Source organism: Ceratotherium simum, chromosome 39 (assembly GCF_057802395.1).
Source record: "Ceratotherium simum simum isolate JZ-2026a chromosome 39, ASM5780239v1, whole genome shotgun sequence".
NCBI classification, from domain to species: domain Eukaryota; kingdom Metazoa; phylum Chordata; class Mammalia; order Perissodactyla; family Rhinocerotidae; genus Ceratotherium; species Ceratotherium simum.
In genome coordinates, this window is record NC_141938.1 from 2,975,210 (window position 1) to 2,991,364 (window position 16,155).

General features: G+C 41.0%; 1 protein-coding gene and 1 long non-coding RNA gene across 2 annotated transcripts in view; both read right to left on the bottom strand.

The window, feature by feature from the left end:
- Positions 1-16,155, bottom strand: part of LOC101394612 (uncharacterized) — a 58,336-nt gene that overhangs the window by 33,079 nt on the left and 9,102 nt on the right. The gene's annotated exons all lie outside the window — the stretch shown is intronic.
- LOC147912098 (uncharacterized) lies at positions 9,596-14,453 on the bottom strand. The gene is made up of 2 exons (XR_015550184.1): positions 10,518-14,453; positions 9,596-10,058 (listed from the first exon to the last, which is right to left on the bottom strand). It is a non-coding gene; the product is annotated as an uncharacterized LOC147912098 (long non-coding RNA).

Sequence of the window (16,155 nt, forward strand, 5' to 3'; positions counted from 1 at the left end):
GGTTCGCCGGTTCGGATCCCAGGCGTGCACCGATGCACTGCTTGGCAAGCCATGCTGTGGCGGTGTCCCATATAAAGTGGAAGAAGATGGGCATGGATGTTAGCCCAGGGCCAGTCTTCCTCAGCAAAAAAAGAGGAGGATTGGCAGATGTTAGCACACGGCTGATCTCCTCACAAAAAAAAAGGTTATATAGGAGAATATCTTCATGATCTTGAGGTAGAGAACTATTTCCTATACAATATTCTCCAAGAACAAATCTTAAGGAGGAAAAGTGACAGATGTTACAATAACAAAATTAAAGGTCCCTGTTTAAAGAAAGTCACCAGACACAAAGTCAACAGATGGATAACAGACTGGGAGTAAGTAATTGAAATGAAAATCATTAAGAAAAAGAGAGAAAATCGCATAGAAAGATGGACAAAGGATATGAATAAACAATTTACAAAAAAAGAAACGTTAACTGCAATACATAGGAAGACATGCTCAAACTCCCTCATATTCATAGAAATGCAAATTTAATAAGGAAATACTATTTTTGCACATAAAAATAGCAAAAATTATAAATTCATGTATTTCCAAGTACTGACAATGTTCTAAGAAAATGCTAATATTGTATTTCTGATCATAATTAAAACTTCTGCCCCCATTATGGAGAAAATGTTGTCAGTACTTAGAGAAATTAAGTCTAGGGATATCCAATGACCTGGAAATCCTACTCCTGGCTATACACTTCAGAGCAAACTCTTGCACAGGCCCATGAGTGTGCATAAGTGAGCAAACTTTGCACACTCACAAAGATATTCATGGTGGTACTGGTCATGACACCAATAAGTAAAATTGGAAATGTGCATATAAAGAAACACTCTAAAGTAAGATTTAGTGAGCTAAATGTCTACGTAGAGATATATATAGCCTCATAAACACAGTATGGCATTAAAAATATATAAAATGAGACTTATATCATAATACCATTTATAACAAGTTAAGACACACACATACAATATCATATACATTAAGAATAAAAAGGTAGAATGGAGGAACATATATTCAATAAAACAGGGATTAGGGATCAGGGGAGTGGGAACAGAAGTAGAGATGGAGTATATAATAACATAAAACAAAAGAAAGATTTTGCATTGATCAATAGTAACGTGCCATGAATAAACTGAGAAGATATAATTAATTCAATTCAGTAAACGTGGAAACCAAAAAGTAAAAATAATTTGATTAAATCTGGGAAAAAAACAAACCTTATAAGCCTTTAAATATTTATACCAATGAGTTTTTTTTTTTAATTCTATTACTGTTGGCCTTGAACTAGCAATTTTGACAGCAGTTCACTACAACTAAAAGTAAACAAGAGAACAATAAAAAATTAAATTAAATTAAAAAGCCTAAGTGGCAAGTCATTCAAATAGAGTTCTGTGTGCCTATGAGTTGCTCATAACAGCTGTTTTCCTACTGGGCTCTATGCTATTTTCCAAAATGCTATGACTTGATAACAAATGGAGGTCTGTGTATTAAGTTTTCATAAAGCAAGATGGCTATAGCATGATGAATCAATTAGGGATTACAGTGTGAAACAGTCTTAATACACATAGGGGGCCAGCCGGTGGCGCAAGCAAGTTAAGTGCGCGCGCTCAGCTGCGTTGGCCAGGCATTCGCAGGTTCGGAACCCCGGGCGCACACCGACGCACTGCTTGGAAAGCCATGCTGTGGCGGCGTCCCACATAAAGTGGAGGAAGATGGGCACGGATGTTAGCCCAGGGCCAGTCTTCCTCAGTAAAAAAAGAGGAGGATTGGCAGATGTTAGCCCAGGGCTGATCTCCTCACAAAAAAAAAAAAAAAAAGAAATGCACATAAAAACAAAGCCTTCAAAATTCCAAAAATAGCTTCATTGAAAGTTTCATTGCAAAAAGTTAATGAAAAATTAAAGATATAAGATGTACCTAAAACAAGACTACATGACTATAAACAAAAGTTCACCAAGTTAATGGCCTTACAGACACCCTCATATCTACCTTCAAAGGAGGGCTCCCATATAGGCCCCTCTCAAGTTGACGGGACTCTGAGGGATTTTTTGGTAAACTACTACATTATTTCCTTAAAGAGCCAACGAAAACTATAATTAAATTAGTGAAAAATCTTGCCAAATTCTGGTAAATACCAGAGCTACACCCTCTACTTGAAACCCTATTTGGAGCGTGCAGATGGGACCCTGGGAGAACTGGCAAAAGCCAACTTTGGGCGAGAATTCTTACTAGGGCCAGCTCTCCTGGATCACTATCTGTAGTGCCCAGTCAAGAGAGCAAAATAAAATTTCACATTGTCCCTTCCTTTCCAAATCTAGCCCCGTTGGTTATTGATCCTTTCTTTCCCAAAGATAGCAACTGCCTTCTTGCTTCTCTTCTTTTATGTCCTAAAAACCTGGCTTGGCTTTCTGCCTGCCTGGGACATGTAAGTTGTCAGTTCTTTCTTTTGGCTATCTTTGGGAGTTACACTAGATTTTGTGAAGATAACATTTTGCACCCTCCTTGGGGACACCTCTTGAGTCCAAGAGGTTGTTCAGTATTGCCAGAAGTATTCACTGCTTGTCCTGGCAGAAGCCTGACAAGATATCTGAAAGAATTTAATAATTTTCTAACCACAAATTTGGCCAAATTGCAAGCTGATATTCAGTGCTTGATAGGAAAAATTTTTTTGCCTTTTTCTCTAAGCTAAACGTACCCAGAGAGAAAGAAAAACATTCCAACATAGGTGGATGGGTGTCAGTCCTTTAGCATCTAGGCTACAACCCAATTCCTTGAGGAATTGAGAGCAACTGTCCCAGTCTCACAAATTCTTGCAAAACTAGAAATGCAGCTCTACCGGCAGTTAAAATTCCTTTTATCGATCCCCAAACCTTCCCTATTCATCTCCAAAGGCTTATAAATTATTGGCCTTAGGAAATCAAAGTTCTTGGACCAACTTGCATTCCTTCCCTGTGCCTCTGAGATGTAAATGTTAAATTACAAACTTTAGGGAGGTAATTCTTAGAAGAAAAATGAAAAAGGGAAAGGTCATTTGAAACGGGCAAGTAAAAATCTTTTAAATGCTTCTCATAGATATTAATGAAAGGCTTGAGCCACCTGGGCAAGTAAACTTATTCCATCTACCAGAAAAACAACTAGATCCCACTTTCTAATAACTAGTGAGATTTACATTATCATACCTATCTCATCACTAAAATTTTAAAATAAAAACTCTAAGGTTTCTGTTTATGTTTGTCTGTATGCGTTGTAGATAGATGGTATTTTTTCCACGTATGGATGGTATTACTAAAATAAATTTGTAAATAGTTCTATTTAATTGGCTCAAACAAACAAGTCCTTAGTATTCATCAAATTCTCAAAAATATAATAGAAACTAACCCAAATGCTTTTGAAGTTCCATATGGGAAAATATTTGGTATCAAAGCTAGTTGAAGTTTGTTGATTTAATTAGAATAGACGAGTCTTTAGAGTTACCAAGATTGAATATAATGCAGACATACAACTCTTATTCTGCTTGGGTTTATTTTTTTTATTTTTTTAAATGTGTGCTTTATTATTCTTTTTTGTGTGTGAGGAAGATCAGCCCCGAGCTAACATCTGCCAATCCTCCTCTTTTTTGCTGAGGAAAACTGGCCCTGGGCCAACATCCGTGCCCATCTTCCCCAACTCCATATGGGACGCCGCCACAGCACGGCTTGACAAGCAGTGTGTCGGTGTGTGCCCAGGATCCGAACCCCGGGCCACTGCAGCGGAGCACGCGCATTTAACCACTACGCCACCGGGCCGGCCCCTTCACTTGGGTTTATTAATCAAATGAATTCACGTTATCTCTTACAAAATCTGTCAGCAAGAAAAATTAGTTTGGATTGATAGCTGACTTTGTCTAATGTCTAATGAAGTTTTTATAGGTAATCTAAACATCATTGTTAAGAAACAAGCAAATTAAATAGATGTAAGTAAGGTAAAAAGTTCAGAGGTGAACATTTTAAATAGACTCCCCAAATCTTTTTGGTAACCTTTAACCTTAAAGTTTTGCTGAGTTAAGTTAAATGATGAGTTCAGTTAAACTGACTAAATATCCAAATCATTTCCAAATAAGAGGAAATACTCAAACATTAACTACTAAACATAGGTTTATCTACGTTTTGCTTTCTTCTACAGATGAATTAAAGATATTTGGATCTATTAGTAAACACGTCTTGTGCCATGCTGAAAAATTTACTATGAGGAAGCACATTTCTAGGAATTATAAAAAGTATTTATAATACATCTGCCAATCTGCAGAATGCTGTTGTAAGAGACAGTTCATAATTGCTTGCTTCTTAGTTTTCACTAGCAATTAAAATTTTTGAAGGATTAAAAATTGTAATATATGTAACTGAAACTACTAAGAATAATAAGGAAAAGGAATTTTATGTGTGCTCAGGGCTGGCTAAGATTGGAATAAATTTAATTAAGTAAATGAGTTGTAATATCAAAAGTAAACTGCTGCAAAATTAGTATTTTGTTTTCTCTCTGTTCAAAGGAGAAAGTTTTCTTGAACTATTGGTCTGCTCTTGATAATCAGAGACTATAAAAGGTTTGTTTCTTTACCTTTTTAAGTAATCTGCCTAGAGAAAAAAAACAAATATCTTGTGTCTTGCAAAATAATCACCTATGTTCCATGCTGTCTTCACCAGGTCATTGATTACTTAAACTCTGTACTCTTGATATCAAAAGAGCTAAATTTTGCTCACAACTATGTGAACTTCTCTATTTGCCTTTGAAATCTTTTATTGTCACTTTGGTCAAATAGACAATTAAGTATTATTTCATAATGATCTGTGATCCTATTTAGGCAAGTATCTGAATCCTTTTGGTATTTTTGACAAACTTCCCAAAAATCCAATTCTAAATGAAGTCTTTTTGCCTTTGAACTAACTGTTTTTTTCCAGAGGGCCCCTAGAACAGCTCAAAGGATTTGTTCTCTCTCCTTATAAAAAGGGAGATGTTAAACTAATTAGGTGTATTTGATATGTTAAATCACATGAGAAGCATTGTCAAACAAGAATACTAAGCCTTCTATATGGTGTGTCTGTATAGATATGTGTTCTAAGTGTTCCAGAAATTGTGTGAAATTCCTGGAAATCTGATATGCCCTGGTATTATGTTATCAGTCAAAATTCCAGCTATTATCTTAAAATGCTGTGTGTTACAAAAATAACCAATTTTCCTTGTCAATGCCATTATAATGAACTCTCATCACATTTTTAACTATGGGCATTTTTAAGTCTTTTGTCATTTACAGAGAGAGAGTTATTGTTTTACTCTGATGCTTTTACAAAAGTGTTCCTGCAAAAGTGCTTCATCTTCAAGGAGGTTAAAGGAAGGGACTTTTTGACAAGTACAAATTTCTGATAACTTTAAGATTATAAAAATGAATTGGTAAGAACAAAGACTGCTCTTAGATCTCCATGGAAAAAACAATAGCAGGTCCTCTTCTCTACCCAGATGACAGCCTAACTTCAGGGACTTGTACCTTGGATATGCCCCTCCCAGCTGAAGAAGGCTCCACCAGATGTTCCTGACAGATGCTGGAGACCTCCAAATCAAACTGATAAGGAAGAGAAGTAGTTGACATGGATGGAGACTGCTTCCTCCTAAGATGATAAGACTTCTCCTTTAGTTAAACATAAAACACTTTCCTTTCTTTCCTTTAGTCTGGCATTAGCCTGAAGAGATAACACCATCATCTCTATCCCCCTGGCCATTGATAAGAAGGGTAACCTCTAGAATTTAGACCAACTTTTTATTTCAGTCTAGCAGACAATCTGACTCCTGGCTTGAATGGGCAAATGCAACAATCCCTGTAAGTGAATCCATTAACAATGCCACCTTAGCGAGAGTGGTTTGTGTCCTTATACGATTTATCTTAGTCTGTAGTGGTGATTATTCTCCTCAGGCCTATGAATGCCTGGATGGCTGGCACATATTGGGCAATGCCTCTTAGGTTGTCTAACTGAGCCCCTAAGTTTTCACAAGTGAACCACGACATCTCACTGGTTGACTCCCCTGAATTTATAGCATTGACTTAGAAAGGACATACCAAAAGGCATTCAAGACTCAGGATTCACTTCCTTTGACAGGGCCATACTTCCCTGGTTAGGAGTAAATGTAAATGAGAACATAATCAGAGAACCTCTCCTTAGCTCTTGAAGATATCGCAAAATCCATTGCTAAGACACGAGCTGCCCAACACGGATCCTTGGACTCTCTGGCCAAAGTTGTCCTTGGTAACAGGACAGCCCTTGACAATCTTTTAGCTGAGGAAGGAGGGGTCTGTTCTGTGGCCAAACCTCCTGTTGCACCTAAATTAACACTTCCCAAAGGAACAACAAAAACAGTAAATTTCACAGCAGTAGCTAAGAGTGGCGCTCATGCCTTAAATATTGATCACATCTCTCAGCTAAGCTGAGAGTCTGATCAAAAAGAGGGAAATTGTGAAAAAGGAAACCACAAGCCACAAATGGAGTCACTTTTGCTAGGCCCACATCACCAAACCAGGGCTTCATACCTAACTGGACTGCAGCTTCAACCTTCCCGGGGAATGTAGTCTAACCTGTCAGTCTAGGATTTTCTCGTCAGCACCAATGAGGTAATCTGCCACATGGGCCCTCTCCATCCCCAAAGGAAGATGAAGTAATTCAACTTATAAGACTCTTGTGTCCCCAAAGGGAGGTAACCTTGCCTAAAATAATATTTTTTTCTCTTTATGACTTCCTTATCTGGCCTTTAAAAACCTTTCCCTTTCTGTAGCCCTTCAGAGCTCCTCTCTACTTGCTAGATGGGATGCTGCCCAATTGAGGAATTGCTCAATAAAGGCAATTAGATCTTTAAAACTTAGTTGAATTTTTGTTACTGAACACTATTAAATATAAAATATGGTTCATACACATTCTTTTGTTTATCATGAATTGTTTATTGTGAATATCAACTTTTAAAAACTCAGCCTGGGATTTAAAAGTGTATCTGAAGGCTGCTCCTAGCATGAATTCTAGCAGCGGCATCTAGATTCCCCATGCTCATGTAGATAAGAATATAATTCATTTCACGTCCGTCTCTTCAGCATTTATGTAAAAAGAAGCAATTAAACCTATATATTTTTTCTTCCCTTTGACATGCAAATGTCAACTGGTTTACATTGTGAAATATGCTTTGCTTTCTTGTTCATGTAAAAATAAATCCTGCACCTATTTTCATATCAACTGTGGTGTGTGACCAGCACATCTGATGGAGAACACTGGAGACATGTTACTAATGTCCTTGACCAGGCCATCCCTGGTCAAAGACAGGACCCAGTGGTCAGCAGGATGTCAAACTCCAGGCCATCATGCTAGAGGGTGCCCTGGCCAACAGTCAACCTCATCTTCACATTTTTACAGACCTGTAGCTCATTGTCAATGGTCTAGCTGCCTGGCAACAAGAACATCAACTCCTTATCCAAGGTCATGCTTTTGGGAGAAAGCATTCTGGGATAACCTTGCTCATAATTATGCAAATACATAAGCAGCTCACACATGCCTCTGCACGTACTAAAAATCAAAATGGAGAGCCTCACTTCAACCTTCAGGCTGATAAATAAGTTACAATTTCTGAAACACACACTGACACCTCCGTTGCACTCAGAAGTAGAGAAAACAAACAAGGGGGTGAGGGAAGCAGGCTTTGGAGTATCAAGACAGTGAGGTGCCCCTCTGTTCCCATGGGAGGATGTGAATGGCTTATCTGAATAATTCTGTGGACAGATATGGTAATGATACCCACTACACTACAGACTAAGAGTGTAATACTATTCTGTGAAAGTATAATACTATACACTACAAAACTAATTATACATATGTTAATTTTATATAATATATTCTACTTGTATATATAATACATACTATTAGGTATAATACTACACCATACACTACATGTACTATATACAGGTAATATACTATATACACCATATACATATAAAAATATATATACTGTATTCTACATTCTCTCTCAATATATACAGATATACACACAAAGATACATACTATATGAGGCATTAGATAATTTTATACTACATACTACATTATAATACAGTACACAAATATCTGTTTTTAATATAGATGAAAAAAGCCTCCACAAAATACCAGTACAGTGAATCCAGCAATATATAAAATGACGTAAACACCATGACCACATGGGATTTAACCCAGGAAAGAAATGTTGGTTTACATCTGAAAATGAATTAACATAAGAAACCATTAATAGAATCCATGTCATTAACTACAGAATCATCTCAATAGATACAAACAAGCATTAGACCACGTTCAACACCCCTTCACAAGGAAAACACTCAATAAACTATGAAAAACTCCCTCAGTAAACCACCTCAACCTGAAATAAAGCATCAACGAAAACCCACAGCTGACATTATTCTTGATAGAGCAAGACTGAAGGCTTTCTCTCTAAAGATCAGAGAGAAGACAGAGATGTCTGCTCTCACCAGTTCTACCCAACGTGGTAGGAAAGGTGCTACCAGGACAATTAGGCAAGAACATGGAAAAAAACACAAAAAATTTCAAAGGACATATACGCATAGGTCCACAGACATAAAATCACACAGACCTTGTCATGGCACATATAAGAGGACACACACGGACACAGACACACAAACTCACAAACCCTCAGAGTTACTGACTCAGAGACACAGACGTTCCCACAGACACACACAGCCCAGGCCCTCTGCACTCCTCACCAGTTTCCTTTACTCTTTAGGACCAATCACCATCAGACACATGGTGTACTTTTATTTACTTTTCTTCTTTCTTCTCTTCTAAAATGTCAGCTATAAGGTAAACAGGGATATTTGTTCTGCTTTGTTCACCAAAGCACCTACCAGAAGGCCTGTCACACCAATACTTCTTGCAGATCAGGGCTCATAGTGAGACAGACAAACACACACACGCTCACATGGAAGCTTCACACAGACCTCATCACAGGCCCAGACCTTCACACAGTGCATTGTTCTCACTCCCATCCCACCTGGTAGAGGGGTGTCTCCTGGCTCCCAAACCAATCCCCAAAGCGGGTGTCTCAGCTCCTCCAGATGGGGAAGGGATTTCACCCTTCCTCACACCACACAGGACAAACAGCACATCTTTACAAAAAACACAAAATGGGAGACTGGATGGCAGAGTCAGGGCCCAGAATGGCTGGAGTCATGATGTTCCAGCCCCTCTCACTGCTATAAATGCATCCAGAAACTCACTCCTCACGAATTGTCCCTCTGTCACTTTGCTTTTCTACTGTGAGCTCAGTGAGGGACCAAAGGTAACAATCTCCTCACTCAGCACTCATGTCCTGTGCTGCAGGCTCCTTGGTAAACATCACCTCTGCTGTGGACTCATATTCCCACAGACCTCACTCAGTCCCCCCACAGGGTCCCCACCATCTTAACTGAACATTTTCTCTTTAGGATCAGTGTCCAATTTGTACCCTTGAGATTTTAATTTATGGAGGTGACTAAGTGACAACATGGACAGACAAACATCATTTAAAGATTTTTATTACTTACATTTCCCAAGATAAGGGGGCATGCCATGCCAGGCAGGGTCACAGGGGATGCATCAGGTTTGCTCAGGAGGCAGAATCAGGAGTTTGACAAAAACCTAGGCCACAGCCTTCATCTGGGGTTACACAGGAAATGTTAAGTCAGGGCAGAGTGAGCAGCTAAGGATTAGCTACTTTGAACACTTCCAGCAGCCTTTGCGGCATAGAGATGGTCCTTAGTCATCTGGTTCCTGGCCCTGGGTTGGTTTAGGGCAGAGGAGATATTGTCTTGGTGTGTGAGAGGTGGATAAGGAGGTCTGTAGGGACAGGGCACTGGACCGGGTGGTGTGCACATGAAAGGCCTGCTCCAGACAAGCTGTCCACTGCCAACATGGAAGTAGGTCCCCCTGGCAGGGGCAGTGTCTCCCTATGTCTGAGAGGCCCCCCAAGATGTCAAAACATCTGAAGAGACAGAAAATAAAACACATGATTAACACAATCAGAAAGAAGACAAGGATTTGTCTGCTCACATCAGTTCAATTCAACATGGTGAGGGAGGTGCTACCAGGGCAATTAGGCACCAAGTGAAACAAACACATTCCAGATTTTAAGGACACACACACATAGCCCCCCAGACAGACATACAAAATCTCACAGCTTTCTCACTGGACATACATGAGCACACACCCACACACAGACACCCAAAGTCACAAACCCTCAGAGACAATGGCCCAGAGACACACAGCCCAGGCCCTGAAGAGGGGAGAGTCAGAGCCCACAATGGCTGCAGTGATCAAGTATTCCAGCCCCTCACACTGCCGTGATCACTTCCAGAAACGTGCCCCTCACCACGTGCCCCTTCCTCACTTTGCTTTCCCATTGGAAGCTCAGTGCGGACAACAAAAGTCTGTGTGTCCTCACCCAGCTGCTGTGTCCCCAACCGGGGTCTTTGTAGACTAGGTTCCATCACCCTGAGGTCTCACCTGCAAGGAGACTTCATGTAGGTCAGCCTGTTGGGCTGTTCTCACTGAGGCCTTATTACTGCCTTGCCCTGGAATGTTTGCTGATGGGGGCTGGAGGCCTCAGGACCTCAGACCCCACGCATCCCAGCCACAGAGACATCACCTTGGGGACCCAGCAAAGCCCTGGAAGTTGTTGCAAAAGCTGGTTGGAACATGGTTTGGCTCATTTCTGCCTCTTCCCTTCTAGAAACAGTGGGTGCAGCCTCTGACATGTTGGGGGGGGCACCACCACCTGCATCTGTGCATTTCAGGAAAGGTGGAAATCCCTGCCGTTTCCCATCACTTCCTTTGTGTGGTGCCCATTGCATTCTGGGAGACATGTGAAGGGAGGGGGCACCGTGACTGTGGAGGGTCTGGTTGAGATTACCACTTCCCACAGACCTCAGGACTGGAACTCTACAGGATGAGTCCTGTTCCAGAAGAAGTAAGCACTGGCCTTGGTGGGTGGGCTCCAAACTCACTCTAGGGGCGGGTTCTGAGGTGAGGGAGTTGGGCGTGATCAGCACATGAGCCACTGAAACCACAGGGTGGAAAGTGCCAGAGACCTCAGGGAGAGGGATTTAGGTACAGCTAGGCACCTGAGGAAGTCCCAGAGCTAGGTCAAGGCAAGACAAATCTTTGACAATATTGGTGGTATTGAGACTACCGTTAAACTTTGCTTGTTGGGACAGAAGTGACGTTTACGTGACAGTGGGGGACTATTGTGTTCCAGGGGCCTGTGCCTTATGACATGGGTTCTGGGTTCTGCCATTGCCTCACTGCACAGTCACCTGGGGTTGCAAATGTGAAAACATATACAGCAAATCTCGTTTAAAATGGAGTCAGGAAGCCCTGAAGGGGGAGCTCTCATGCACTACTACTCACCATGCCTTGCAGATCCTAAACAGGAAGAAGTGTACCTCTCATTCCCCAACAGGATGAAGCTTACTTTACAGAACCCAGCAGGAGGAAGGCAGAATTTCTCCTTGCCCAGCAACAGCCCAGCCAATGAGAAACCACCACACTCAGCCAATGAGAAATCACCACACACAGCCACTGTCACCACCCTAAACTCTCCTTCTCCTTCAATGGACTTCTGTTCCAAACAGCCCGTCCCAGCTTCCTCCTTTCCTCTATAAAAGCGGCCCATCTGTTCTATTCTCCCTACCTGCCAATGGCTCACCAGTTTCCATGTCCTGAATTGTACTTCTTCTATTCCCAAATAAACTCATCTTACTGGTAAAATAACTGGCTCTTTTGATTTTAAGCTCAACACAACAGACAATTCCCAGAGTGGGACAGGTGTTGCATTTAAACATGTTTCCCAGCAAGGGGGCACAGAGTAAGCTTAAAATAGGAAACTTCACAGCTGGAAATGGCCTCAAGACCTGGTCTGGGAAGACGTGATGTTGAGACCCCAGGATTAGATGAGGATGTACCCAGGCAGATCCCACTTGTGAGGATGTGTTAGAAGCACCTTTATGTTTCAGACCACCGCATTCCCAGGATGTGACCCGAGAAACCTGGTATCAACGCAAAGACAGATACCGGGATCCCTAGCAATTTCTCACCAGTTATGAGAATGACATGAGGGCAGATGTAGTCTTAGAGGGAGTTTTCTAACTTCAGACTGGGTACCAAGAAAAGTCTATAGTAGCCTATGTCCTTCTTCCCAAGTCCTTCCATATCTTCCTAAGAAGGAACCCAAGCTGGTGGAAGCAAGTGTTGCACACGTAGCAATCCAAGGTCAGGAGCGTTTAACATTCTCCTAGATGTGAAAACATTTTGTTGTTTTCTATTATTTGTTTTTAGTATATACACATACTATATTAAGAGCTGTTGCGCATTTTCACAAACGTACAGTTATACCACCATCAGGACGGAGAACACTCCATTACCCAAAGGAACACTCTCATGGTGCCCATTGGTACTGAACCCTCCCACCATTAAGAACCGGGGGCCGGCCCCGTGGATTAGCGGTTAAGTGCACGCGCTCCACTGCTGGGGGCCCAGGTTCGGATCCCGGGCACACAACGACGCACTGCTTCTCTGGCCATGCTGAGGCTGTGTCCCACATACAGCAACTGGAAGGATGGGCAACTATGACATACAACTATCTGCTGGGGCTTTGGGGGAAAAAAAAAGGAGGAGGATTGGCAATAGATGTTAGCTCAGAGCCGGTCTTCCTCAGCAAAAAAAAAAAGAGGAGGATTAGCATGGATGTTAGCTCAGGGCTGATCTTCCTCACACACACAAAAAAAAAGAACCGATCTGTTTTAGGTTCCTATACCTTTGCCCTTCCTGAATGTCATGTAAGTGGAACACCATGTCACCTTACAAGTCCTGTTTGGAAACTTTGATGCCACTTTTGTAAAAGGGCATAATTATACAAACCTTGCAGTGTTACTGTGGGTTTGAAATTTTTGACATTGCCCAGGAGAGGGCACACGTTATGCCTTCAAAACTAAGAGATTCCATAGTTACGGGCTATGTCAATTTGGGAAAGACCACATGCTTAACTTTCTTCATCTGCAACATGGGTGGAAGGATGGGGGCAGGGGATCAATAATTATAAAATCACGTAATCTCTACAATGCTAAGAAAACATAAATTAGCTCTGAAAAAAGGAAGAAGTTTGGATTTCCATTGTTGTTTAATGAAACAAAAGCTGTCATGTTTTACCCCATCATCCATATCATCTCCTGGAAATGTAAACATATGGATATGATCCCCAAAAACAGCAAAAATGGGCTTTGGGGGCTGTATGCATCATTGAAACAAAAACCTCCCAGCTACTCCTCTTACGAAAAAGCATAGGAAATTTCCCAGGTTGAGGATGTCAAATTTACCTCCTTTGCCACCACACAGGATATTACTCTAAATGATGCTGTGTGGGGCCGGCTCAGTGGCGGAGTGGTTAAGTGCGCACGCTCCGCTTCGGGGGCCCGTGGTTCGCAGGTTCGGATCCCAGGTGTGCACCAACTCACCGCTCGTCAGGCCATGCTGTGGTGGCATCCCATATAAAGTAGAGGAAGATGGGCATGGATGTTGGCCCAGGGCCAGTCTTCCTCAGCAAAAAAGAGGAGGATTGGCATTGGATGTTAGTTCAGGACTGATCTTCCTCACAAAAAAAAATAATAAACAAAATTAAAAATAAATAAATAAATAAAATGACACTGTGTGTCTACAGCTCACCTCAGTTATTCCTTGGATCATTACCCTCTAAACATTCAGAGCTCTTTTTAGTGTTTTAACCAGGAAATCACATTGAACTTGCACAGATATTATTCTACTCACAGGAAACCCATGATGGGCTACAACTGTGCAAATGACCAGAACCCTTCCTCAGACTGGGAGAAACTTGAAGATTCCATGGGGTACAAATCACGTCACTCAGTAGAACAGCAGCAAAATGATATGCTGAATGAAAAATCATTTTCAAATCCTTTCAACTGATGTTAAACAGAAACATAAATACCACAAATCCCCATGGCCCAAAGCAATGGAAGTCTCGAGTTCCAGACACCCATATATCTGGATCATGATCAAATAGCGCATGCAGTAAAAGGTTTAACCACGGCTAAAATGAAGATGAACTCTGTCTATGCCTCTATCTTTATGGGAACCACTGCTCTTAATCCCAGGAATGCAGGACTTTCAGTGTTGCTGTCCATTGTTTACATCCACACCCGAGCAGTTCCTCCAACAGTGCTTAAGATGAATTAGATGGTGGGGAAACAATGATCAATGATGACATCTTCACTCACTGAGGCCTCTACATACCACAGAGAAGATATACATTCATCAATGGATGAATGGATACAGAAGTTGTGGTATATATATATATATATATATATATATATATATATATATATATATATATACACACACACACTGGAGTATTATTCAGCCATAAAAAGCAAGGAAATCTTACCATTTGTGAAAATGTGGATGGAACTTGAAGGCACTATCCTAAAGGAATTAAGTCAGATAGAGAAATCAAGTACTTTATGATCTCACTTATATGTGGAACCTGGAAAAAAAACCAAACTCATAGAAAACGAGATCAGACTTGTGGTTACCAGAGGTGGGGGTAGGGGCAGGGAAAGAGACAACTGGAGGAAGGCAGTGAAAAGATACAAACTTCCAGTTATAAATAAATAACTTCTACGGATGTAATGTACAACATGACAACTATAGCTAACATTGCTGTACGGTACATAGGAAAGCTGTCAGGGTAAATCCTAAGATTTTTCATCACAAAGAGAAAATTTATTTCTTTATTCTTTTCTTCTTTCTTTTCTTTTTATTCTATCTATATGAGAAGATGGATGTTAACTGACCTATTGTCATAACCATTTCACAATATGTGTAAATCAAACCATCATGTTGTATACCTTAAGTTTATAAAGTCATGTATGTCAACTTTTTCTCAAACTGGGGAAAAAAAGGAGTCAGAGACTTCTGGTCTCTGGTCTGTCATGCAAGGAACTCAGAAGCCAGATTCCAGTTCTCAAACTAAAAAACCCAAGAAACTTGAAATCATCAACTCTTCCATCAGAGAATTGAGGTCACAGGGTAAACCACTGTCTCCATAATTAGAGAGACAAAAATGTAGCAATTTAAAAAAACACCCAAAACATTCTGTTCTTAACAAGGCATGTCCTAAAAACAATCTATTTCACAAGAGGATAACTGACTAAGATTTTCCCAAAGCCTAATTAACCAGGGGTACTGAAATAGACAACTTGAACCACTTCTAGCCTTTTCTGCTCTCAAAGTTGGGGCAATTGTGAGGATGATAGGGGCTTTTTCCCCTCCTGACACCAAATATTTGGTGTCTGTTCCAATGTCACTTTTCCAACACTACATCACCAAAGAGCTGTCCAAAAGTTCAATTCAATTCTAACACTAACTACCCAGAGTTCACATCAGACTCCACAGGTTAAGAGCTCAGTCCCAAAAACTGCCCCTTCTTTAGATGCCAACCACAAATGGGGTGCCCAGGCCACCAACATTTCTACTCAGCCATCTATAGATTCACAGATTCTCTCAACACCTCATTACATTTGGTAATTTACTGAAAAGATTCTCAGACCTCAGCAAACTGCTTTACTTACTATTATTGGTTTACTATAAAGGACATAACTCAGGAACAGAAAAACGGTAGAGATGCACAGGCAAAGTAGGGTGGTGGTATGGATGGGGGGAGTGGAGGTGGAGGGGGCTGCAGACATTCAACATCCTCTCTGGACACTCCACCCTCCCAGCACCTGGATGTGTTCATCAACCTAGGAACTTTCTGAATTCTGTCTTTAAGGACTCTGAAGGAGGTTTCATTACATGCACACAATTTATTAAATTATTGGTCACAGCCATTGGTCAACTCAGTCTCCAGCCCTTATCCTCTCCACAGAGGCTGGGAGCTGAGGCTGTAAGTTCTAAGCCTCTAATCAAGGCTTGGTGTTTCTGGTATCTACCCCCCATCCTGAAGCCATCTAGGAGCTGGCCGAGAGTTGCCTCATTAAAACAAAAGACACTCTATCATCCTTATCACT